The sequence below is a fragment of the Formica exsecta genome, unplaced genomic scaffold, assembly GCF_003651465.1.
Source record: "Formica exsecta isolate Colony F162 unplaced genomic scaffold, ASM365146v1 scaffold2, whole genome shotgun sequence".
NCBI lineage: Eukaryota > Metazoa > Arthropoda > Insecta > Hymenoptera > Formicidae > Formica > Formica exsecta.
Genome location: NW_021849297.1, coordinates 4,747,158 through 4,774,590, shown reverse-complemented (window position 1 = coordinate 4,774,590; position 27,433 = coordinate 4,747,158). Strand labels below are relative to the sequence as shown.

Here is a 27,433-nt window from a genome sequence, read left to right as displayed (position 1 = left end):
ATAGCGTGAATATTTCATTATAAAACAAAAACATCAGTAAACAAATGTTTAATTCATACATAAACACATTTTAATGACGCATATTTTTTTAAATCTTCAACTAAAAAAAAAAACACAAGTTTTATTTGAGACTACGGGCGGGATTACTCGATTAAAGAATACCAAAAAAGTTTACACGAAGATCGCTCCGATGGGAAGGTTTTATATGCATTGCGTGCCGTCTTATATGATATAGTTACACGGACGAATATTTCTCACTACATGGGGTCGGAAAGCAAGCTTTACGGTGTGGGGGAGGGGCGGGAGGAGAGGAAAAAGGTGTAAAACTTTCTTACTAAATAAAAATTCCAGATTCTGCCCCATAAGTTTTCAACACGAGAAACTCTGTTTACGGAAATCCCTACGCGGAAAACGCAGTGGGTGCTTTGTATATCTGAGTGTATAATGTGGTCTTCTGCGAGACCAGCAGTAAAATTAATGGCTCGGCGCCGTTGCTTCAGCAGGTGGTGTGATTTTAAACGTCACCTAACTTACCTCATCGCCGCCTTCGTTAATATTCAGCCTGATATCTAAAGTATCAGTTTCAGCGAGAAAATGAATATATATTTGTGCGTACTAGTTATACAAAAAAAAAATTGTGGAAAAAGTATTATATTTTTAGATTACAATCGATATTGATATTGCGGTGTAATAATTATTTTACGAGACCGCAGAAAATATCATTTATTTGGTGAGATTCGCGCAACGCTAAAGCTATCAAGTTTGATAAATTGGAATTTTAATATTAGCAGCCAACGCGCACGGATGAAATTAGATAGCTGCGTGCAGCAAAAAATCGATGACCATCCGCGATTCTCGTAATCTAGGATTTGTCTTTCCGCTCAGCTATCGCATTTCAACGTTCACATATTTTTCATCGTTTCATCCTGAAAAATTATTTTTCATACTTCCAATATTTTAACTTACCCACAGTATATAATCCTCCAATCCCGGAAGAAGAGAGGACTATCCTATTATCCTTGTGATTTTTTGATGTAGCCGGGAGCAACTGGCTGCACCAAACGACCGCCATTTGCTTTGCATATGCCACTGCTAACGTATGTATAAGATTTGCTGTCTTGTTTGCTCGATATTGGTTCACTTTGAATACGAATCGTTTGATATATGCGATTTACACATATCACGAATTTTTTATATATAGCTTATATACTTTACAACGATATATATAACCAAACGATATATATATATATATAACCTTTTATACTTTATTTAATTCTCATTTATATTAATAGACTACGCCGCGCATTAATATACGGAAACGTTCCGCTTCATGTAAATTTAAAAATCGCAGTTGAATTCACGTCGCAGATGGCCCGACTATAGCCGAGTCGTGTCTCATGGTGCTCGTGACTGCTTCGTGTTTTCACGTTTTTCATCCGTCCCGACATATCCGTTATATAAACAAGTGTCGGAAGCGTGGTATCCGACAGACGAACGATCGTCTCAGTCTATCAACTGCTATCGTGACCGACGCGTCTCTACCGATATAAAGGTAATCGATCCTCTGTTTGCATCCCGTCGATCGAACATTCATCGGTTTTCGAATAAACGCATATTTCGTAGTTTGCCAAAAACGAATATCAAAGAGATAATCTCAAGAGATTCAATCTTTTATTAAAATCTAATTATTTCTCAACGATATTTTAGCACTCTCATTAATATATCAATAAGTCGTCGCGTCGCTGAGGGATTTTGCGTATTGCGTGAAGTTGAGCGAATCACGTGATTGAATTCTGACAGCGTCGCGCGGTTACGTCATAGATTGATAGTATGTAGTAAAGTCGTGTCTGTTCCTCCCCTCTCTGTTTTCATGCTTTGTGTACGTTTCGGTTAAGTCTTGTATATAAATAAATGTCGGCAGTGTTGATTCTAGCAGACAAGCGATTGTATCAGTCTGCCAATGGATTACGCGATTAACAAATCTTTCGACATAAAGATAATCGTTTCTCTGTTTTCCGCGGATATAATTTATATTTCCCTTATTCCACTGATCGAATATTCGTCGAAACGATCGATATTTTTTAATATACGCGTATTTCCTAGCTTGCCGAAAACGCGAGATTCGACCTTTCATTGTAATTAATTATTCCATAATAATATTAACATTTTCTATATCGAAGAGGCGCCACCTCATCGAGGAATTTTTCGCGTCGCGCGAACGCGGGAAAGCGCGCGAATCTCGATAACGTCACGCAGTTCGCGTCGCAGTCGCTAGTGACATACAGTCGAGTCTCGATCGCTTTGTATTTTCATGTATTTGTTTGTCTATGCCGTGTGAATTTCGCGTAAAAACGAGTGCCGGAAGTGCCAAATATAACTACGAACGATCGTCCGAATGTATTAACTACCGTATTATTTACCCGACACGATCGTGAGTGTGCCTCTCGGTAATCATAACCTTATACATCGCGTTCGATCGCACCGGCGCGTCCATCGAAGGGATCTATTCTCCGATACGAGTGTTTCGCGTATACTCGCTTGTCCGTATATGTCCCAAGTACCCTTCCGAAACATCGAGGAGCATTGAGAGAGGCATCAATGGAACGTCGCGTCGCATTAATCGAAACAGATGATTCCACTTGGCTGTGTGATATCCGTGTAACGGTTCGTGTCCATCATTCGTGTGCCGATGGTGCGTAACTTCTCTCTAATTTTCACGTCGGTCGAATGCGCGTGTACATATGGCAAACAACGATTGTCGAATGTATCTACCGGACGATCGTTTTAGTGCGTCAATTAATCTGTTCGATCGGGCAATCGAATTCTCGATATTCGCTAGCGATATCGATCGCATCTCATCGCATTGGCGTATTTGACGATACGTGTCGTATTATTCCGTGAACTTCGTATTATTGTGTGATCGAGCATCGGGAGTGTATCCGTGAAATGCGTCGATGAACATCGAGGTGCGTCGAGCGATCGCTTCGTGACAGATTAATCGAGAGAGAGAGAGAGAGAGGGCTGCTCTGACGCTTTGTACGTTTGGTAATGGTGAGTATTCGCACGTGTATATGTATTTGTTGCCATTTAGTGTCAGATTACTCTTCAAACTTTTTATCGTACGTTATTTGCAATATTTCCAATGTGCAGGGAAGTAAAGCATATTCTTGTTTATTTCGATATAAATTGCATTTGATAGATATAAATATAATAAATAAAATTTATATAAATCATGCTTCTAAAATTATCAGGAGGAATTGTATATTGCGTAATTTACAATAAATTTCCAGAAAAATCTATTAACGAATTTATCGTAGTTATATATTCATTAATGATAAATAATCAACTTTATTATTCTATTACGTTACTCAATATTTCGCTGTTCAATTTACGATTCTGCTCGTGGCCGCAGTGCCAATCTGGTTCAAAGATAATTTACAATGATCGACGGTATCGCATACATGTATCATTTTCCCCTGTAACAAAGTCCCACCTGCGGAGTAACTTTCTTACAACATACGCAGGGATTATGGAAATTTGAAAGCCCGCGGCTCCCTACGCTGTTTGAATAAATTCGGGGTTTAGGAAGTACCGCCAAAGTGTTCGCCCGAATTTACTATTCTTAAAACGAGCGCGGTGCAATACACTACAAAATTCAATGTCAATATGCCTGTCATGTCGATGCATCGGAAATATACGATTGCTCTTTTTCAACATAAATATGCTCTTCCATCTACTTTCGACGTCTGTGATGGCATTAAACGAATAACATTCATATGGACAAACCCGATCTATATTTGATTTTATTAAAAGAACAAAATTTTCTTATTCGAATGCTTATCATTTTTCGTAGAAAGACAACCGAAAATTATATTATATATGAATGTATTGTTTTCTTTCCTTCCGTATTTTTTTACTTTCAGTCAAAATTAACAGAAATTTTTATTTATCTGTATGTTTATCGCAATTAATCACGTATTCTCTTTTTCATATATTTAATTATTACATATATTTTTAACAGCATTTTAATAAATTAATTTTTTTTTAATACAAGTGCAATATTTTTGTTTCGGGAACAATTTCAGTTGAATCATTGATGTATCTTTGGCTCGCAAAATTGAATTTCTTCGGCCACGCCGAGAAGGCAGCCGAACGGAAGGAACGAATTCATGAGTGGATACGATTTATTGCTCGTATTTACATAAACAGGAAACATGACACAAATGTGCCGGTTCGCGAAAAATTCGCAATTTATACGATACAGTCGCTGTTCGCGCATTCGAGCCACTAAATGGAACGTTCGGGCGCACGCGGAGGGAGCGGAATAATAAGCGGGAAAAAAGTTTCGGCTTGAAAGCTCCCGTGAAATGAGAATTATGTCGCGAAAAGAAGTATCTGCGCGAGTTATACATTATACGTTGCAGAAACGTTGCTTCGAAGGTAGTGTATATTCCGCGTTTAATGTGTTCCGCGGCTAACAGTAAATATCCCTTATAATGCCGAATAATAAATTAAATGTGAGAAAAAGGAAATGAAAGAATTAGGTCCAAATTTTTTGACACATTTTTATCAAGAATGTCTAAGACGCGAATATCACGTGCGAACATGACATTACAAAATTACAATCAATAAAAAAATAAATAAAAGCAAATGATAGATAATTTATAAAGTTTGTATTATTTAAGTTAATGTTATTTATAAACAATTAATCTTGACGCGTATATGCATGAAAGCAAGTATTCGCTGAAAATTTCCGCATGAAAAATTTTCAAGCGCATCAAGCTCTTAGGGATATTTCAAGGTATGTTTTCAAATGCGTTTCCAGCATAGTTGTACGCTCGTGTGCTCGTTGTATGCATTTCACGAGAACACCAGTTTACGTTTATTTCTACGGCGGATTCGCGCTCGTGAAGCCGAGACGAAATGTGCTTTTCAATTTTGATTCGACGATTTGAAGGAGACGACGGTCGTCGCAACGTCACGAGCTCTCGCGGGATTCATCGTCCTTACGAAGGATCTATAAAAAAAATATTGAAATTCGTCAACCGTGCACAGAAAGCATTTACAATTAGTTTGCCGGTATGCATTTACTACTTTCTTTTTCTTTACGAGAAAATTTATTGAACGCAAAATTGAGGGGCTTCTGCTGGCCATGGTCGTTCACGAGCGCGCTTCTGTGTAACCCTATCCGTTATTTATATCGTCAAGTCAAGAGTCACACGATTCACAGCATCAATCTCGCAATATATATTGCAGTCTTCTCTATCTTGGTTGGAAATTAAATTCGGCCGTGCGTATATCTTTTGCAACTAAATCACGCTTTACGATGTTATTAACGTATAAATAAAATTGTATTTATAATTTATGCTGTGCGTGAAACGCATTATACAGGGTGTCCCCAATTTAAATGTCAAAACTTTAGGAGCGTGTAGGGGACCGACTACAATCCTCTAATTTTACCTCAGGAAAATTTTAACTCACTCTCTTTTCTTAATTCCATGTTCTACAATTTTTATTTTATAATACTTTTTGATAAATCTAATAATTTTAGTGTTGTTTTAAGTTTTTTGGTGAAAATTATTTGTTTCATTTTTTGCGATTTTCTTCAAAACGAAGCAAAAACGAGCAAATCTCTAAAGGACCTTTTTGTCTTAGTTTATCGGTCCCCTACACGCTCCTAAAGTTTTGACATTTAAATTGAGGACACCCTGTGTAATTACGCTTCTAATATAAGTGTATGCAATAAAACCGAATAGTGGTGATTGCCATTATAAATACAAAAATAATAAATATTATATTAATAATAAATATAAGATATAATGCAAAACATATGATATAAAAATTATATTGAAGATTCTCTTATAAAAACATTCATCGTAAGAAGGATCAGGGATTGATTTCGCATAGCAATCCCTACATTCTGTACTCTGGCAATGACATGTAATTTCCGGACACCCAGAAAACTCGCGCGTTTGATCTCAGATATGGTACGCTACCGATGAAATATTAGAGATGCGTAATCTTTGTGTCATCAACTGATGGAATATCAATCGATTAGCTGCCGTCTCAGACAACCTGTGATATTTTGGAAGTTTTGTCTATTTTAAAACAGTTCTCGCATAGTTCTGAGTATATTCATGGGTTTTCTAAAGAATTCTAACAATAATTGGTATTAAAATAATTTTTATAATAGGTGAATTGATTTTTATGATAGCAAAAAGATTTTGTAATGAATTCACAACACGTGGACGTTATGCCATTCTCTAAATTGCGCTATAGAGCATGTAAAAAGAGGGTGACAGCTGAAAGAAATCGGCTGCTATCTCTCGCGAGCCACTTAACGTTGCTTAAAAAGGCGCAGTCATTTAATTTGTAGTTTCTCAACACATTCCACGAGAAAAGTTTCCTTGGCTGATTAATTTCCCTCTTCCGGTACGCGCCTCTTATCCCAGCCGCCATCCCATCTTTGCGATTTACTCTTCTATCTAGAGGAGGGAATCGGTATCTGTAAGAATCTCATTTAAAACTTCAAATATGTATATATATTTCAAAAGTGGAAAATCGACATTGCATCAGTCGAAGATTAGAAATTTCACTCAATAAAAAGGGATGATATTATGTGATAATATTCAATGATATTCAAAATATACACAATAATTATAAAGAATAAAATATACTTAACGAGAAACTGCATTCTTGAAATTGACGGAGTAAATATAAAAAATTATTACATGAATAAATTTTTAGATATTTTTAATCTTTCTTAAACATATCATATATTCCGAAAAAAATATTTAAAAAATTTAATTTGTTTATATTTTAATTGTAGTTTTTTAGGGAAAAGAAGGCATACAACTGCGTTGGATGTACATTTACTTCCCTACGTGTGAGGAGCATATATACAATTCTGTAGGAGTTCATTAAAGATACTATTCGCTTTGGTTATCCACACCTGTCTCAAAAGGCAAGTTAGCAACCTGGTGAAAGGGTACTTTCATGCTCGCATCAAGCGTAAACGTATGTACGGTACCTAACAACCTAGGCGACTGATTACAAACATTGGGTGACCCTCTCTCATACAGCGCTTCTGCAGTCTACCGTATCTAACGATGACAGCTTTTGCTGTGTGTGTGTGTGTGTGTGCCTTTGAACGTGACGAGAGTCCATCTTTATATCGCACCTCCTATCTTCACTCAATTTGACACTCTCACTTTTATGGATTTAATTACAGCGCGAAGAGTCCAGATTAGAATCTTATATACTAGAGTGTGTATATTTATTCCTTGAATCTTATATCTTTCAATTCTATTTGTACGAGAAAATGATGGCAGTTAACTAGTATATAAACATTATAGGTATTTGTTATTTATTCATGCAGAATCGATTGTCATAAGCATTTAATGATTTAACCAGATATATTAATTTCGTAATAGCAGCAAATCGGATGTTTTACTCATTAATTGATATTAATTAATTAATTATTCGCAGTTATGTATTATGTAATTGAATGAGAATCATGATATGTAGACATTGTTAAGTTTTCATGTATATCACAGCATAATTATTATCAGAAATAGAATTGGATTACACAATCCAGTTAGAAAGCGATATCAAATCCCACAGCAAGCATGATGCATTTCATTTTGTTTTCTCATTTATAGTCGATATAATATTGCAATAATATTGATAATAACAATTCATAATACAGAGATTCGTCTAATGTGTTCAATTCTATGCACATTATTAATGTATAAACGTATTTAATATAATTCTATATTGATAACGCTTTCTATTTCCGCACTTTTCAACTCTAATTTTGGCATTATTAAAGGTACAATAATTTGCTTCACAATAATACCTTTAATGTAACAATATGCTTTTATTTGTAATTATAATATTGATGGAACAGAAACAAATATAATATTTATGAATATAAACAAATAACATTATTTATAGAGAACAAAAAATATAATTTAAAAAAATGAAATAAATAAATAAACACTTGTAATTTTATCAAATCAGTATTAATAAAATATAATAGAATCGTATCACGTATATAGAAATTTATATTTAATAGAAGTCTAGAGAATCTCTTTTTAAACTTTCTACATAATTATTTATGTTATTTCTAACTTATATTTGCATGCTCTGCGTTCTGAATCAGAAAGGACAGCATTGTCGGAACGACCCTCAGAACCATGTAAAAGCGACACAGGCACTGTATAAATCATATTCCTTACACAATGCTTGAGCAGAAGCGTGGTAACGTATGCTTGCCAACTCTGAAAAAAATACAGCGTAAGGCGAAGTAAATATATAACAGCAAGTTGCTTCTTTCTCTTGCACAAAGGCAATACATTTATTATTTATTATATGATGTCGATTAATTTGGATATTTACATATTGTCATTATAATTTATAATATATAATATATATATATTATCAGCAAAAATATATATTATCTAAAATTTGTTGCATAGCCAATTGGATATATTTCATTCTGAAATAATATCTCGACGTAATTCAATTCTCGGAATAATGTATAGATCATCTTTTAATAATTTTGCGAACATATTAAAAAACATATAGCCATCTATATATAAAATTATCAATATACAATGTTATTTATGAGTATAAATGTATATAAAATTACAAAGACGAAAAATATATCAGATCATCTTCCAAAATCGCGCAATTCCTCGCGATTAGAAATCTTTATACTTGCCGCGATATTAAAGTAGACAGAGTCTATCGCTTTTAAGGACATGTCGGTGAATTCTTGCCGCAAAATCTATAACCATCGCGAGTACAAGCGCATCACAATCGTTATTGGCCAAATATTGTACGAAAGTCGGAGACGTAGATTATAGTGTTGCGAGCAACACTACTCCCCGTGTACGACGGCGTCGACGAAGTTTACTACGCGCATACGCTCCAACTCCCTCGGATCAGTAAGCGCAGTTTTGCCGGAACGACCTCGGTGCCACGTAAAAGCGACACGGCCCGCGCTGTGTGTAAATCAAATCCCGAACACGGGGTGTGCTCGCCTGTGCAGTATTCTGCACCCTCCGTCCACCGGTTACCCTTCCACCTCTCCCTCCTCCCCCCCCCCGTGTCTCTCCCTGTACACGAGCGCGCACTTGTTTAATGTACAAAAGGCAGAATGCACCCGGGAGAAGTATTCCCATTATATCGCTTTGGCCCGGTCCTATTGCGGGATCGCGGTTTTACCGTATACAGGCGCAGCATGTCCGAACGGAAAGGGTATGATATGTGTAAACACGCGTGCTCTCGCGTACGGTCGTGCAGTCATGCAGGTCCGGGTTGATTCGACAGAGTTATATCGGCAATCGTCCACGGATATAAAGGGGATACGATGCGAATCGATTGGCCGAAGGTGATATATATACGTATTGGTTCGCGCCGATAAAATCATCGGGCAATCTTCCAATATCAGTGATACGAGATTCGATCTACTTCATATACCCGGTCCTATTGCGGGATCGCGGTTTTACCGTATACAGGCGCAGCATGTCCGAACGGAAAGGGTATGATATGTGTAAACACGCGTGCTCTCGCGTACGGTCGTGCAGTCATGCAGGTCCGGGTTGATTCGACAGAGTTATATCGGCAATCGTCCACGGATATAAAGGGGATACGATGCGAATCGATTGCCCGAAGGTGATATATATACGTATTGGTTCGCCGATAAAATCATCGGGCAATCTTCCAATATCAGTGATACGAGATTCGATCTACTTCATATAGGAATTCCGTTTATTGGCGACGAAATAGAAGACGGAGAATAATTAACTTCTCGATTATAAGACGCCAAGTATCATTATGCGGTGTAATGAGGTGTATAAATTTTTGGGGATATTCAAATAATCACGCTACCTTCTCCCTGCGGTGCCATATTTCTCCTCGCCAGTCAAGTAAATATATAAATGCATCAGTATTATACACAGGGGTCTACTATACAAAGATTTTACGGTTAATCTGCAACATCGTACACACAATAGTACACGCTATTTTATTTCATAGTCAACTATTTGTGATTTCATATAAATGTCTACACAAATTTTATCCGCGTAAACGTGCGTACGAACAGCGAAAGAGGAAGCGAGAATTCATTTGACCAACATTAATTTTTATTGTTAACGTAATGTTTAAGTAATGTAAAGATCTGTGTCTCGTATATTGTTTTATACTTTTATATTAATTTGATTAAAAATATTCTAAATGTGTGTGCGTATGTACATTATTATATGTAACGGTACGAAACATATCGATTATCCGAATTATTATTTGGATCTTGATGACTTAATATTTCGAAATAATACACACACAGTTGGAAAGTTCGTATTAAATTTAATATATATCGCAAATGATCCATACAAATTTTTGTTAATTCAATATAATATGGATATGTTAAATAATAATACATTTCAATACAAAATAAATACAAACTTCATATAATTTGAAATAAATTTTATATAAAATCAACATATTTTTCATTATTTTTAACAGATAAATCCTGTCACTAATAGTGCGGAACATATCTGTTGTGTAAAATTAAAAATATGTGCACATTGTATTATTTTTATACCTTTTTTTAATGGTTTTAATAATTTATTATGTGAATATAATTAACACAACAGCAATGTGTTAAATTGACACATGAATGTGTTAAATATTCGACACGAAAATTTAAAGCGGCGTATTTTTTTACAAGAAAATATAAATTTTCCAACTGTTTAAATGAGTCTTTATGTCGCGTTTATGAGATAGAACCGAAAAAGTATGATTCAGAGGAACTGCATCAAGACGGTTACGTCGCCCAATTATATACGTAGGAAGCACATATCGCGCATCTGCGCGCACTTCATAATTGGCCATGCCTCGAGTGATACATATTCTGTTTATAGGATGATAGCGGCAGGAGATACGACGAAACAGAAAGCGGCGGATTCGGCGTGGCGTAATTGGCGTCGCGAGGAGGAAAATGAGAGGTCGGAAGTATCTCCGCAGTTGCGCACGGAAGGTAGTCGCATCGCTGTTTATACACGTGCGGTTGCAGTCACAACAGTTGTTAGGTAAGTTTGGTTCCGTTGTATCTATGCATGCTGCATGCATAGTCCACGGATTACGGCCTTCTGAGCCGGCACCATCATGGCGCGCCAATTTTCGCGCACAAACCAGATACAAATGACGCGAACGAATGACATTGGCAGCAGCCGCGTACTGTCAAGGCATTGAGGAAAGAGATGTATATCGATGTGACGTAGGATTTTTCGATGGATCGAGGAATAGGATAAAGATCATTGTTTCCTTGGGAAGCCGCGTCGGAAAAGTCGACGCGTACACCACGTATACGATTCGTACGCGAGAGAGAATGCATGCGGATTTCTTTCGGAAAGGAAAGTACAACGTAATTCAAGCGTTATTCTGTTCACGTAAAACGCAGCATCGCTTCTTCTATACGCTATGCATACAAACTCCGTAAAATACAGCTATTATAGAATATAGGGATGCATTCCCTACGATGCAGGGGCGATAATATCGTAATACATTGCTCACGCGTATATAAGTCTACGTTATCTGACGCGTCGGGAAATATGTAATGTGTACTGTTGCGTATTAGCCCTTGGAGGATAAACACAAGTTTACAGCTGACATACGCGATTTAACGTTGCAGATAAAAGTTAATTAGATCTATTCGATCGTATATAACGCGGTTTATTTAAAATAATGAAACATCGTTTTTAAAGAGATCTCGAAATAATTAGTTTATAGGCACATAAAAAATTTCGTTTTGCTAAATATGTACGACGAAGCACATAATGCACATATATATATTATAAAATTTTTTGTTCATTATCTTTATTTACATTAATTCCTTTTTACATTATATTGTGAAAATTATATGAATTATCCTTTTCAAATGAAATTGGAGAGAAATATCGCAAAAGAAAATTTTCAATCTGATAAAATCATCGCTCTGTAATGGCACAGGATGCAAAGAAAAAAGCTAATTCACTATCGAAAGAAAAAAAAATATGCACGCATCAGTTAGTATTCCTATTATTCTCCGCAGTCTTACGTATCGGAAAAATATTAATTAGTCTCTTTTGCTGGATGCACGTGGATGAACGCGGTTCTCACAAAGAGTTGTAGTAACGCAGTTACTATGAAAGTCGGTGCCACTCGTTTCATTTCCTATTGTAATAACCGCGCCTTTGATCATAGCTACGGATTGTTCAATCGATGATAAGTAAGTAAGCCGTGTTACTACGCGCTGCTTTCGCGATCCGATCGTGCAGTAATGGCTAATCTCCCTTGCGAAAACGGTCGATATGGCTGTTAGAAATGATAATAACTGCGCACTTGGGAAGTTCTACCTTACCGTGGATTATGCAATTGGCTTGACTCTATCTGAGCGGCTTAACCGCCGCCTGCGCAAATATATAGGTCTGTAGATACGAACAGATATGAATATAAATAGATATGCATAGCGGAGGGGGGGGCGTCTATAAGCTATTTACTCCGAGAACTTTGGAACGTTATTCGATTCGTCGTTAATACATGTCACCCTTTATCATAACTTGTACTTTCCTACGAAACAATATGAATTTAGAATGTGACCGCATTTTCCTCCGTGCTCGCACGCGACGAATACGTCATTACTCTTCGTCACGATCCACTTCCAAGTAATGTAGCCATAACTTAATCACCCCGGCAAGTGTTCGAAACAATTTACGAACGAAAATTAATCATCACCGCAAAGATCGCTTTGAGCACGCAATTTGCATGCTCGAAAGTGTCAGATAGGTCTATATTTCGGTTAGGTCTCCGTCATGATGGCTGTGCTAATTAGAATCTACACGTAATTTGGATATTTATATCAACAATCTAAATAGATTCTAGATGACATGTCACGCGTGTCATATATTTAAAATTATTAAAATTATAAAAACACAAAAATAACATGTATAAAAATTTATTTTTGACCACCTATTTTTGTTTGACTTGTAACAGAGTTAGGAATGTAGACTTTATTCGCTAGAAACACAAGTATATATATATATATATGTGTGTGTGTGTGTGTGTGTGTTGTATTCATCTTTCATATTTCAAATAAAGTGTTGCGGATTTATTTAAATCCGTAGCTAAAGTCGTTTACGCACCGCTTTTCTGGCTGTTCGTTTTGTTGAGCTGGAATTACTTTCAAGTAATTTTTATTAATTAATCCGGCTTTATATGATGAATTAATGATCCATCTGGGCTGGATGAACTATTCCATTCTAGGACGTTACCGTGCTATTTCCCGTATATCCATCTTCATTTTAGTTTCACCGTGATCGTCCATCCAGAACTTCACCGCCATTATTTTGTAATCTGAGCTTTACTTCGCTATTTCACTGTAACGTTATAACGCGAAATATTTGTTGTTATATCCATGTCTCATAAATTTCGTAATTTATTATTTTACGTAATAATATGTTTTTCAAAAATCTATCGAATGATTAGGATCGAATATTATCAATATTTCCCTCGTTATTTATTAATACATATCCATAATTAATATTGATAGAAATACAGAACAGATACAGATTTGATAGAATATAATTGAAAATGAAGTGATTAATATATTCAGAGCACGTCTCATTAAATGATGTTCATTCAGTGTCAACAGTGTACCTGATTGATATGATATGTAATTTACGTCAGATTTACTGTTTATTTGTAATCATCAGTATTATTGTTTGATAAAATAATATTTGATAATTTTTTCCACATTTCTCATCAAACATCATGGTTCATTATCTGGCATCCCACTCTGTATTAACTAAACTTATGCATTTACAGTATCATCAATGACATTGAAAGTTACATCTTGCATAATATCAATAACAGATTGTTAACCAAGATTTTTTAACCATATCCTATTTCGATAAACTGTTTGCGGAGAATTTTGACGAATGGTAAGTAAATACTTAAATTGCATTGCATTTGATACTATAAAGGATAATCTGGGCCGTTCGATCGAGTCTCCGTCGAAAGAGCCACAAACGATGGCGCCGGCGAGATGTTAATTTTGCGTGAGTTCCTTCGCTTTGGGGAACCAGTAAGTGGGAAAACAATGCCGGACGAAGAGCATAAGCTCCGGCTTAAGCCAACAAAACTAGCATGAAAGGAGAGGCGATTAAAACGGTTTATATACGCCAGCCGATAACTCTATGAAAGAGAAGGATATATCTACGTGCAAAGTGCGCGTCGCCGATGCATCCGTATTTCATACGATCGAGAGAGCGTATCTCGAAAATAATTCTCTCTAGAGAATCGATTCCGCAAAACACCTTGCACTTCTTTTCAGCGCGAGCAAATAAAAAAATGTTAGATTTAAGGTAGCTCGTTACACGATAAGCGGCAGGTGATCCTTCTTCATAGCTTCCTTCTCGCATCGTTCTTCTTTATATCCCTTTCCAAAGGACCAGCGATCTGACATCGCCAATGAACCGACACATGTCTAGGCGTATCACGTCCTGTTCACATTTTCTCGTTTTACCTGTTTTATATCACGCAGATAGAGTAACTATAGAAGATACATTTGCTCTTCTACAATCTTTTCATATTTTAATTTTATATTTAAATATTCTGAAATCAGATTATATTTCATGAATCATCAGGTCAAAAGTGTATCGCGCATTAAATCAAACGATTAATGCCTATACAATAATTTATAAAATATTGTGTATAAATTTCTATACAAATTTCTATATGCACATTTAAAATTAAAAAATAGATTATTGAAAATATCAATAAATTTATTTTGTCAACTTGAGATATACAACATATTATATTTGCAACGATTCAGAAAGCATTAACGATATAATTAATTAGTTCTGTTTATTGGATTAATATTTGCAAAGTAAAATAATTTCTACGCGCACGCCGTATTAGTTGGTGATAAGCCATGTATATCGATGAAAATCAATACGCATTTAAACAGTAGAATTCGGAACATTAATTTATCGATACTTTTATCGGTACGAGCACAACATCCCTCCATATTTTTGGTAAATCCGAGCACGTTAATCGGATGCCCGCGAGTCGTACGAAATTATTGATAACAGACTTTTATCAACCGACGGAAAAGCTTATCGTACGCGATTATTAATCAATTTTACTGCCATTCAATACGCAACACGGGCAACGATCGAGTTAATGAACACTGCTAAATACACAATTGTAAAGAAGTGTTGGCGAAGCTGTGTTTCATCGATAACCGTTTGTGATCTGAATTATGCAAAATAAATCTCCCCACGGGCAAAGAGAGAAAGAAGATAAAATATTGTTTTGAACGCGATTATTATTTTCAACCGACCTTTTTATGCGATCGATGGACATATTTTCTTCGAATATTTTTGGCATCACATGCTTTATTTTCTATCAGTAACAGCCGGTCGCTACACTTTCATTCAATTTTGCCACAGTTGATTAAGCAACAGCAACGCCGGCAACGCTCAGCCGGTTTAATACATTTAATTACATTCGTCGCTTTGATAAACACCTCGGCAAGATATACAAACGGATTACGTAATGGACTGCTGATAGCTACGATCCATCGGGCCGATACGGAATGACGGTCTCTCAATTTTAACACGACTGCCAATTTATGCTAACAATAGCGACACGAATTAATCGGGTTATTCGCGCGTTTCATTTTCCATACTCATAACGGACGTATCCGGTTTGCGTTGTAATTTCGAGTTTACCACAGTTTGCCGCCAAATAAGTTGAGAATCAACTAGGTAATTTATACAATTTATATTTAAAAGTAAGAGAGTCAAAAGAAAGTAGAGAGTAGAAATATTATTCAAATATTAATTCGGGTTTTTACACGGTAATACCGCGAGTAGAGAGAGAGATATATATCTTTGAACGGTGACCGCCGTAAAGTAATTCGCGCTGGGCCACGTGCTCACCGAGGCAAGATGTTACGTATTTCATATTCACTTACCGACGTACTCAATTAAGACTCGAGGCGGAATCGGGCCGCCTTCACCACGGTCGACGAACTTGCCGCTGGATATTATCAAAGTTTCGCCCGCTCGTTTTCCGTCGTATCCGAATCTCTCCTCTCTTCCTTCTCCCCCTCCCTCGCGTTCGAGGGATAATAAAAACGCTGCTGCGGAATAAATGCGTTCCCCATTGTGAAAACGGGCCGAGAGAGATGGCCTCCGTCCTCGCCGCCACGAATCCATCCTCTGCTCGTCCACCTCCCTCCGTTCGTACAGTCCTTGTTGCCCTCCACGCTACCCTCCCTCCCTCCCTCCCACCCTTCTCTACTCGCTAACTCACGCAGCGCGAAAACGAATGAACGCGCCGATAAAGTCCTCGCGGCAAAACCGGGAGCACCGACACAGTTACGCGAAGTTATAAATTAATACAGATTACCGCGACATTATCCACCCGCGATCTGAAACCACTCGCGTTGCTTAGGAAGACGCACGGTTCGTCGCGTTGCTCGTTTTATTTCTTGCGCAGCTGCACGGATTAAAGTTTCATGCGTTCAGGTGCATGATACCCCGTCATGTGCCGCGCATTTCTTTGATAACTATTTCATCAGTTTCGATAAAGGCTCGCGCGAAACAATGTTAATTTCGCGATAGTACGCTGCGGGCGGGATTATTATTTGGTCGTAAGTTCTTTGTAAATATCTCGTGTTTGTTCCCGGGTACGATAAACGATGCGAGAAGTACGAAAGTGAGTAATGCATATGATACGGTATATGAATTTGTTCTGACTTTAAAAATAACGTTGCCATGTTTAAAGCGCGAATGACGAGTACATATTATTTTTCTAATGAAATATATTAATATATCTTTACGCAAAATTTTTCGCAATGTTATCAAATAGCAGTGGAGAAATGTAGAATATCATATTTTGCTACTGATACAAAAAAAAGATACATTCACTTTAAAATATTTAGATAATGAATTACATCCGCGTAAGAAGACTTATGTAGCGCATGAAAGGAAGAGAACAACTTGATTACTTTCGCGCTAATATAATAATTTACATAGAATGCAAACAACTTGCATTCCATAAATACGTCGCATGATTCTCGCGTTATTTAGATTAATACAATTGCTGCACGCTTGTGAGTTATGCACATTATAATGTAGTCATTTCTTGCCAGTTTAACCTTAAGTTTTTATTGTAATTTGTAATTTTGCAATTATATTTAGCAGTATAAAGGAAACTAAAGAAGCTAAAATTATATCGATTTACAAGAGCAATATTTAAATAAAAGAAAGAATTGATAATTTGGTAAGAATTGGTAGTTTTTACGAAAATTCTTATATATATATATTCTTAAAATATACACGAATGTTACGCAACGTAATATTTCCCCACGCGTTTCGAGAAATAAATAATATCTCCATTAATCATCGCATTATAACACACGATGTTCGTGACTACCGGATGTTGCAAAAGTAATTAGTTGCACAGACGCTACTACAATATTTTAATAAGAAAGCAGAGACAGGGGATTAATGGCGATAACGTAATTGCCAATTTTCTCAAAAATGTTCGAAGATTTATATCCTCGAATCTTTATACTTTCTCGCAAGAGATCAAGATGCACATATTAATCACCTTCTACATATCGAATTTATTTCGTCAGTCATCAAAAGATAGATTTAACAATCACAATTTTTCACGTCATTCAACTTGATTGATATTTGCATAATATTATCCTTTTTTATGCGTGTAGCGCGATAATCGCAATAATCTGTATAGATAACCGACATCACATAAATTCATTTCGTGCGAAAAGAAAAATTTAGAATCCCTGGTACTATTGCGAATGCACTTCGGTATGCTCTCTCTGCAGGGAAGGGGTTAAACGATGCGCATTAGCGTAAAGCGCAACGCGAATATAACCCTGCGCCCTGAGTAGTACACTCGACGTCGCATCCTCCCCTTCTCGCACGTAACCCTATCTCTAACAATAAGAGGCGGCAAACGATCCTTTCAAATCATCTCAAACTCCGCGTCGCCTTATCTAGTGAATTATGTAATAACGAGTGCGGCGTCTCGCGCTGCCATTTTTCTCGGAACGAAACGACTTTCCGTCGAAACAATGCGGAGGTGACCTTTACCTCCTCCCTTCTCTTTCTTTCCCTCCCCCCCCCCCCTCTCTCTCTCCCCCTAATGCGAGATTCTCGTCGCTCCGACGACGGCGGCGGGAATAAATTCTGTGGCATTTATAATAAAGATCCGGACGCGTGCGGCGTCGCCGTGGTTTCCACCGTTTTCCGAGGAAAAAAAGTACGGCTTCGAGGCTGGGACGTAATAATCGTAAGCCCGGGCTTGACGTTCGCGACGCTATGTCAGTAGTAAAAAGAAGAGTTTTACCGAGTGTAACGGTTTACCTCGGAAGCGAGCGACGTGAATACATCAGGACCGCCTCCAGATTACGCGGCATGGCAGGCGTTGAGTGGATCTTTTGTTGTTATTCCTTCACGGTGCTGCTGTCGGTGAACGGTCCGAGTTAAATCGTGTCAAAAGCGGGACGAAGTAATTCGAGGACGATAGCACCGTCGCGTAAAAAAGGTTTACGATCGACCAGAGGCTTCGATGCGAAAGATTAATGACCGACAACGAATTACGGATTAGAACGTAAAATTTCGACTGTAAAAGAAATACGGAATCTTATTTTTCCAAATCATTTTTTTTCTCCGATATTTGTATCAAATATTAAGATTTTTCAATATCTTTAGAAGTTTCGTAAATTATTTATTTAATGATATACATTATACATACACGCGCACGCATACACACATCAAAATGTGTTGAAACTCTCGATCAAGTATGAAACAATTAGATTAAAATGAATTGCTGTGCAGTTTGCGAACTTTACGAAGTAATAAAAGTATTGCGCTTTCTACGCGCGTGTTTTCTTCTAACAAAATGGTCGGTAATAAAATGCTTTATAGAAAGCAGCAGTTACTTTAAGAAATAATGTTGTCACATCCAATGTGCGAGAAGAGTTTGCGGGTTCAATTTTAAAATGATGTGAAGTTTCCACATTATTTTGTTTTATGGTGATATTGGCGATAAAGATAACGTAAGAGTATGGATTGATGCAAATATATTGCAGATGGTGCAATTTATTTAATAAAAATGTTGAAAAAAAAAAATAGAAAACAAAGCTTCCTCTATGAGGAAGCAAAAAATAACAAATTTTACAATAATTGATACAAGAGATATAAATTTAGTAAATAAAGAGAACGATATTGATCAGATCAATTAATGATAAATAATCATCTATATTTTCGCATGAGAATTTAAGTTTTAAACAAACAGTAAATTTTTACATTTAAATTTCATTTATAATGATAAGACGTATCATTGTGCAAACATATCGGAGTCGTCGCTATTAGTGAAAAGCTCAACGTTTCAACGCAAAATTCATTCACTAAGAGTCGGCATCTCTACAATGATTAAACGATTTTGCGATGAAACGTGGAACGCTACGACGAAAGTTTTGAATACGTGGTACTCTTCCATAATCCTACCACTGAACAACCATCGTCGTTGTTATGTTGTATTTCTCAAATACATATGCAGATATAACACTACCTAGTTTGTTAGTTCTTCGGGATCGTTAAGCAGTATATATCCCCTAGAGGTTTACTTGATTATTATCCGGCAAACCCGGATATATGTTGCATTCAAGTAACTCGATATAACTCAGGGCAGATAAGTTATTGTAACGTATGCATTTTGCACTATGCACCGCGCTCGCTTTTTATCGAATAGATATACACAAGCACAGTTATATCACGTTTGTTAGTTATTTTTTAGAGACTGTTCTTCTACGTTTTATTCTTGTCAAATGATATACTTTTACAGATTTATTTGGTATCACGAACATTTATGATTACATGTCATGTTAATACAGGCGTAATAATATAAGATACAAAACTGTACATTTTTACATACACTATTACACAAATTTAAAACTTGCAAACAAATCTTCAAGTTTCTAACTTAATTTTAGGAAAAAATTTGTCATATTTAGAAAGAAATTAATATTGTTCTCGTATGTGTATGTCTATGGACACGCAAAATATTGTTGGCTAATTCTGTTAGGTTATACTGAGGAAGTGCTGACGCACTTTCCCAGATTACCGTAGTATCCTCTGTAAGCTTGTATAAACATAACCTTTGCCCCGTGCAATGCAAACTAAAATTTCCGCTATTTCGGAATCCCATCGTTAGATTCAGAGTTACACAGTTTCGGCAAAAGTATTGTCGGACAGCTAAACGGGAGGGCTCTGTAAATAGCAGCTTAATTATACGGACGCCTGTAGTCTGCAAAGCAAATCAGGGGTACGAAGACAGGTAACTCCGCCTGAGCCTGAACAATCCCTTTCGTATTTGTGTCAATGTGAATTTTACGTATGTATGCATTTGTTGAGTCTTTGTATTTGTAACGATATATAAGAATATACAGAGTGTCTGTACGGAAAGAGAGACAGGTTGTTGTTTTTATAACATCATTTAGATAAAGTCTTAAAATATTTTTACATCCCATATAAATAATTATTATATTCTATATATTTCTTTCTCTAAGTTGTAAAAATTAAAAAAAGTTTAATATAGAATAATTATCTTTTAACTTTAGCTCTCTTTTTTTTTTCTTTTTCAGTGTAGATTTTTATTACATTTATAAATGTAAATATATACATATATTAATGAATAAAATAAATAATCTAGTATTGTTTTATTAAATTACATTTAAATATACATCGAAAATTTTTGTTTATACATTCATCCATGAAAATAAGATGTACACAAAATGAACCGTCCTGTATATGTACACACACACAGACGCGAAATCAATAGGCGTGTATGCGTACCGTGTAACATTCGCGTGCACGTACGTGTATTGTCAAGCGTTTCCCAGGGATTACCAGAGTTTCACTTCCAGCCCAAGATGCTCCCCGAGCTCGGCAGCCAACTATTAACTGCATCTAATTACAAGGGTTGATGCAACATAGATGCCTAATTAATGGCTGCGAGATTTACGCGCAGATGCGCGTGAGAGTTTAGGCCGTTTTGCATAAGACATCTCGATGATGAATGCCTTTCATATCGTTTCTAAGCCGATGCATTTGCTTGACGGTTAATTTCGGGGGAGGTATATCGCGACGTGCTCGCACGCCGTGAAAGATATTTTAGTAATTATGTAGGGAATGCGCAGTGGGATGATGTTTTCTCTCCGGCGACGCGAATGTCTTTGCAATACACGACGACGCGGCTGCAGAAACGTGCCTGCTAGTCGGTTCTAATCGTACGGCCGCGACCGTAAAAGACGCTTTTCTCGAGATAGCGTCGTTACGAGCAAGCACCTCATTACAGGGCACCGAACCAACGATCGGGGAAGGTTAGGAGAACATAAAAGTCAAAGAGCACAACTATCTAGAGATAACTTGACGTTTCCGCGCAGTGAAATTAAAAAACGCGAATCCGACACAATACCTTCGTCGGGGAGGAGGCTCAGAGGTGTTTGAGTATCATTAAAACTCGATCTCTCGGCGCGTGTTCCGGTGACGCGCCGTTTTTCGCAACACGTCACCCGGAGTTAACAAAACGAGAGGCCGCCGCCGTCGCCGGACGGCCGGGGATAAAAGTTTTCGCGCTCAATTTATCGCCTAAGTAGCGTCGTTTACGAAACTTGGATCGCGTCGAGATCCAAGCGCTTTTCTCATCCGCGCGTCCCTCCCCCCGCCGCGCTCTCGCGAATTCGTTCTGTCTTGTCTTCCTGTGCCATCCGTTTTATTTGCATTCTGTACAACCCTTCCAGATTTCCAGGAAAACTGGTTCAAACTACCGGGCGATATACAAACTCCGGGGGAACGGGGAATTCAAGCTTGCATGGATCGGGAGGGATATGTTACAACGTCGTGAAATTCATATAACACAGATCTCTTCTTTCCCGAGAGAATTTCGCTCAATGCCATGTGCCGGAATGTTCAATCGAGCGCGCTGCGTTCTTCCGGAAAAGTTTTAAAACTAATAGCAATTATAGGAATATGCGGCTTAACGTTTTATACACGCCGTCTGTTTTTTTCGGAACGCGGAGACAGAACGTTACAGCAGAGATATTCAGAGATTTTCTATAGACTTCAGACAATGTACGAAAATTGGCTCAATTTCTGTTATGATAATACTAGGATGTTCTATAAAGGTTCATGGTTATTGCAAAATTTCTAGAGAGTGTGAACCGCATTGATCGCGTAATACGCAGTAGAATCAATTTTCTTGTAGCAAATGTCCCTTTCAGTTAATTTTGAAACGCACAGTTGCAGAGAAAATTGTTAATTTAAATCTGTAAAATGTTTATAAAAGATTATGACATGTAAAATCTTTCACATTTTAAAAAATACGATTTGTTTTCCTATTTTAATGGTTATTTTTTTATTTTACTAAATAACTAGCATATAAATATAATATAAATCGTATAGCATTATAATATTTTGAGAAAATGAAAGCTGTTTTTCTTTAAAAAGATATTAAATAAATTATTTTTTAAATATTAAGAACACAACAACGTCATATGTATATTTTAAGCTATAACGACACATTATGCTATATTACTTACACAACGTTGCACCCATTTCATAATGCCTAAAATTGCTAGTAATGAAGGATAAGCTAACATATTTGCATAATCAATCGCGCATTTATTGAATTACCTGTCGGAGCAATCAAGCGGTAATGCTCAATAAATTGTAAAACAATTATCAGTTTTGTAAGAAACTAATAATACTGTTGTGTCTTTTTTTGTGTTATTGAAGAATACTTTTCGATATAGTATAATGACATTTTATATTTCTATTCCTATAATATAATCATACAATTTTATATATATATCAATTTAATTGTTCCTGCATTATCACATCATTATTTAATAACGATATTAGTTCCTAATTTGACAAATGTTACATCATACTTTCCTCAATCATAGAATGAACATTTTGACGTTTTGATAAACTGATGAATATCAATCATTAGCATAGAAAATGCACATACACACACATTTCATTATATATATATATATTGAATCGTGTAACGAATACCAATTTAAATTATTACGGTGTGAAGCCGATAAAATCGAACTTTTTAAATCAACTTGCATCAGAAAAAGAAGAAGGAAATCTCTAGTACTATATACCTATTATTTCGCGGCAATAAGAAAGTTTTATTCTCATAAGCCGCGGCTTTGTTCGTGAACGTGTATTAGTCCGTAAATCGACGCGGAAGAGGCGAAGAAGCATATCTATCGCCGCGAATCGACCATTCTCGGCGACTCTACGAATTTACCTCCAAGAGTTCACCAACTAGTTTCCAAAGTCAATGAATTAAGCTGGCCGCGATGCCGCTCGCGATTTAATTCATCGATCAACGCCTTTCGTGCTTCTCTCTTGAGACTCCTAATTGAATCCTTACGGCGTAACGAGCGACCACGCAATCCTTAGTTTATATCGTGTCCCTTAATGAAACACGAAGTGTATGGAAACTTTGCACAGATAGCAACGATGCGACAAAAAGCTATTTTAAATTTTATTAATTTTGCGGAGTAGAAAGAGAGATGAAGAGAGAGAGAAGGAGATTTTCATCACGTATATAAAATAATTTTTTTGTTTTATTTTATCTGCATTGTGCTTTTACAGAGTATTACTCTTGAGTACATAAAACAAAAAAGAAATTATACATAGTAAAACATATTTATTTTCTTACTTTAATTTATATTTCGGCTTTTTGCGAATTACAAATTACTTTTCAGATTATGTTATTTCGTTTTTACAAAATACTACTAGTATATTTCAATGTATCTGATGTATCACGTAAAATATTGGTTAAATCCTGCTGTCGTACCTGCAGCCATGTACATACAGCATACTTCATCAACGTCGCTCGACTTTTAAAGGAAACGGGATACTCGCCACTCGAGCCGCGGTGATATACCGTGCTAGAGTATGTCAAAGTACATCAAAGCGCTTGCTTTCAAAGCGGACAGCATCGGCCGCATTCACTGTGAAACGATCTCGATCGCCAAAGACATTAACTGTTTATACCTTTTACCAAATATCCTCCTCTGCGCGTGGTCGTCCGTCAAAATGTCGATATCAGTATGCCCAGCGCGTTGCTAGCGAGCAGTCCGACACATACATCAACGTATGATACTTGAGAGGGAAAATGCAAAATAAAAGATGCACCGAGCGGAAAAAGAACGGGGTGTATTTAAATCGAACAACGAAAAAAAATCCCTAAATTAAAGTAATTTGAATTGTTAATTTGTCTCCAATGTTGCGAAAGAAAATTGCCACACAGCTGCGCTTCGTTATTTTTACCGGAATATTTGTTATCGATATCATGTCTTATATTTTTATCTCTAGATGATATTATCATAAAATAATTAATTAAATATTAATTATTTATTCGATTACTGATTATATCGGCAATTGTAATTCGGCGGTAAATAAATCTCACTGAGTGTATTGATTATTACAATGTGTGTAAATTACACTCTAGGAAAATTATTTCATTTAATTAATTCATGGCTTTCTCTCTATCTCTCTCTTATACGTTTGCTCATTATACATAATCAATTATCGTATCCATGTTAATGATAAAGAATGATTAACATGTGTAATAATACATGAATAAAATACCAATTATAAGTTCATAAGTAATAACAAGATCTTAATAACATAGATTATAGAGACCCTTCTCTTTTTTTTAAAATAATAATACATTTATAAAATTTATATAAGCTACATCACTTACATTAATTTGCTTAACAATTGCAATCATCGAGCAAATTATCTCTAAGACATCTATATAGATATCTATAGAGATATCTTAATATTCAAAATTTATTTTAAATTAAAAAAACGTTATCATGAATAATCTTTATAATTATATACGTGTTCCAATCGCGTAAAATGTAATACAATCTCTCTCTTTTTTTGCTTATATTTTGTAATAAAATTTCATATTGTGCGAACAATATACGATATCTCTAATAAATTTTAGGTTCCATTGTCAAATAAGAACACGAGATAAGAAAATAAGCCAACGTATCTATATTTGCGCGTATATATATAATAATATGTGTGCGCGACACAAACAATACGTTTGTCTACATTTATCTTTTTAGAAATTGAAAAAAAAATCATCGTATCGAAATTGCGAAATGCCGTGTCGAAACTCTTATTTAAAGATAGAGATCGCTCCAAATGAATTGCTGCGCGCGATCATCAAAAAACTAACAATGGCTAAGTCAAAAAGAATCGGATAACGCGTGTTTCTCAACCATCAACTTGTGCACTTTTCTCTTTCGCTCTTGCTAATAGCGTAATATCGAGTTCGTAATATATTATGTTATTTATAATAATGATAAGAAATTATACAAAACAACCAATTATATTAAACATCGTATATACAGAAAAGAAAGAGAGAGAAGCTACATTTCGCTAATTTCAAGAAAAAACGGGAACGGACACGGGTCTGTTGAAAAACATCCGATAAGATATATTTTTTTATTATCTGCTCAATCATCGTAAATACACATTGCAAATGCGAGTTTGCAGTTTGCAAAGTAATACGCGAAAATATTGACGCTTTTCCGCGCGTCGAAGAGCGAGCAGCAATATTTTCGCCACATTATTTTTTCAAAGAGCGTATTTGAGTTCGCGACTGGGAATGTTGATTGACGTTTGTCGCGCCCGCGTTCTATGGGGGAAAATAAATAACGCAGCGTGTACGTAACCGCAGACCTGGTGTGCGAAATTGTCGTTGGTACAAGAATGAAAATGTTATCTTTTACCCAGAGATATAGGTATATATGAGGCACAATCTGATGTATGCTCCCCCAATTCCCAGTCCATCCCAGCTTGGAGCGTGGCCTCTTTGTGTGATCGCACGCGTACATGTTTTCCCCGTTCCCTCGCTCTTCGCGACCCTTTTCATTCGCTATTTATAGTGATTGCTTGATTTATTGTATTACGCCTACACAAAGCATACTGAAGTGGTCGTAGATACGAAATTTCGACATCACAAATTCGATCGTATATTCGGTTATGAAATAAAAACTATAAGAATATTATTTCATTTTATTTCGAAAGAAAACGCACACAGAAGAGAGAAAGAGATTTCTATAAAATTCAAAATATGTTTTATGCTTGCAATATATGTGCTATACGAAATTACTCATCGACAGAGCTAAATAATAATTAAATAATAATTTTAGCGATTCTAATAAGATTACATTTAAGATCAATATTGCTAAGGGCCATCTTTGCAAATTTGTAACATAATTTCTCGAAACATATATATAAGTACGAATAAACGAGCGTTGGAATATATGTACAAATTATATGAGTAATATGTATTATGTGAATAATGTAAATAATTAAGTATTCATTTGCTTTAACCGATTGATCAAAGCATTAGCATAATTTAATAACGCTAATATAATTAATAACTGCTATCGGTGATCGGGATTACGATCGCATTTATTAATTTTATACGGTATAAGCATATCTCACGATGAAACCGAAACGATATTGTATCGTCGCCGAAATTAGTAAAATCGATTTATTGTGATTTTCATTTCATGCCGAGTAAATATTTTAGCGCGCCGAATAAACTGCAAGCTGGGGCCCGCTTGCTCGTGTAATTTACGCTAATTCATTAGACTAAAACCGATAGTACGGTGCGTGTACTACATTGGAAGTGCCGTGAAAGTGCCGGTGTTCCGATTTAATCAGTTGCCGTAGTTATTTTGTCGAAAATACGAATATTTTGAAGTTGCCATAAATCCTTGAACGCCAATGTCACGTACGAATCGCGCGTTTCTAATAAGAACTCGCCCTCCAGCATGTTCGTAATTTTCAAGAACGCTACACACTTCATCTCCGTTTAAGAATTGGGTCACGTATCTTACCAAGTGACGTTTCATATATTGTATTTGTAAAATAAATACACTCATATATATATTGCTTCACTCAATTCTTCGAAATCTTGTAGAATATATAACTCACAATCAATGTTTAATAATGATCGAAACATTAATTAAACAGGATTAAATTTACGATCTAAGTAAATGTAATTTAAGAAATATCGCACACAAAAATCAATATTCATCGATAGATCTGTCATTACTATCCATGGCTTTTCTGACAGTCATATTTAATATAAATATATACTATATCGAGTCTCTCTTTTCATTATATAAATGCGATGATATGGTTCGTACAGTCTTTATGATCGTCTATTTCAAGGAGACACGTAAGAAATACCGTTGAAACGTTTCGCCATTTTCGAACTTTATGATATCGTGGAC

The 27,433-nt window shown here is 36.1% G+C and overlaps 1 long non-coding RNA gene across 1 annotated transcript in view; it reads left to right on the top strand.

The window, feature by feature from the left end:
- Window positions 1–1,747: 1,747 nt before the first annotated feature.
- LOC115234442 overlaps window positions 1,748–27,433 on the top strand; it is a 121,685-nt gene continuing 95,999 nt past the window's right edge. The window contains exons 1-2 of the long non-coding RNA XR_003883916.1: window positions 1,748–3,051; window positions 10,929–11,096. This is a non-coding gene — a long non-coding RNA (uncharacterized LOC115234442). The remainder of the gene's footprint in view (window positions 3,052–10,928; window positions 11,097–27,433) is intronic.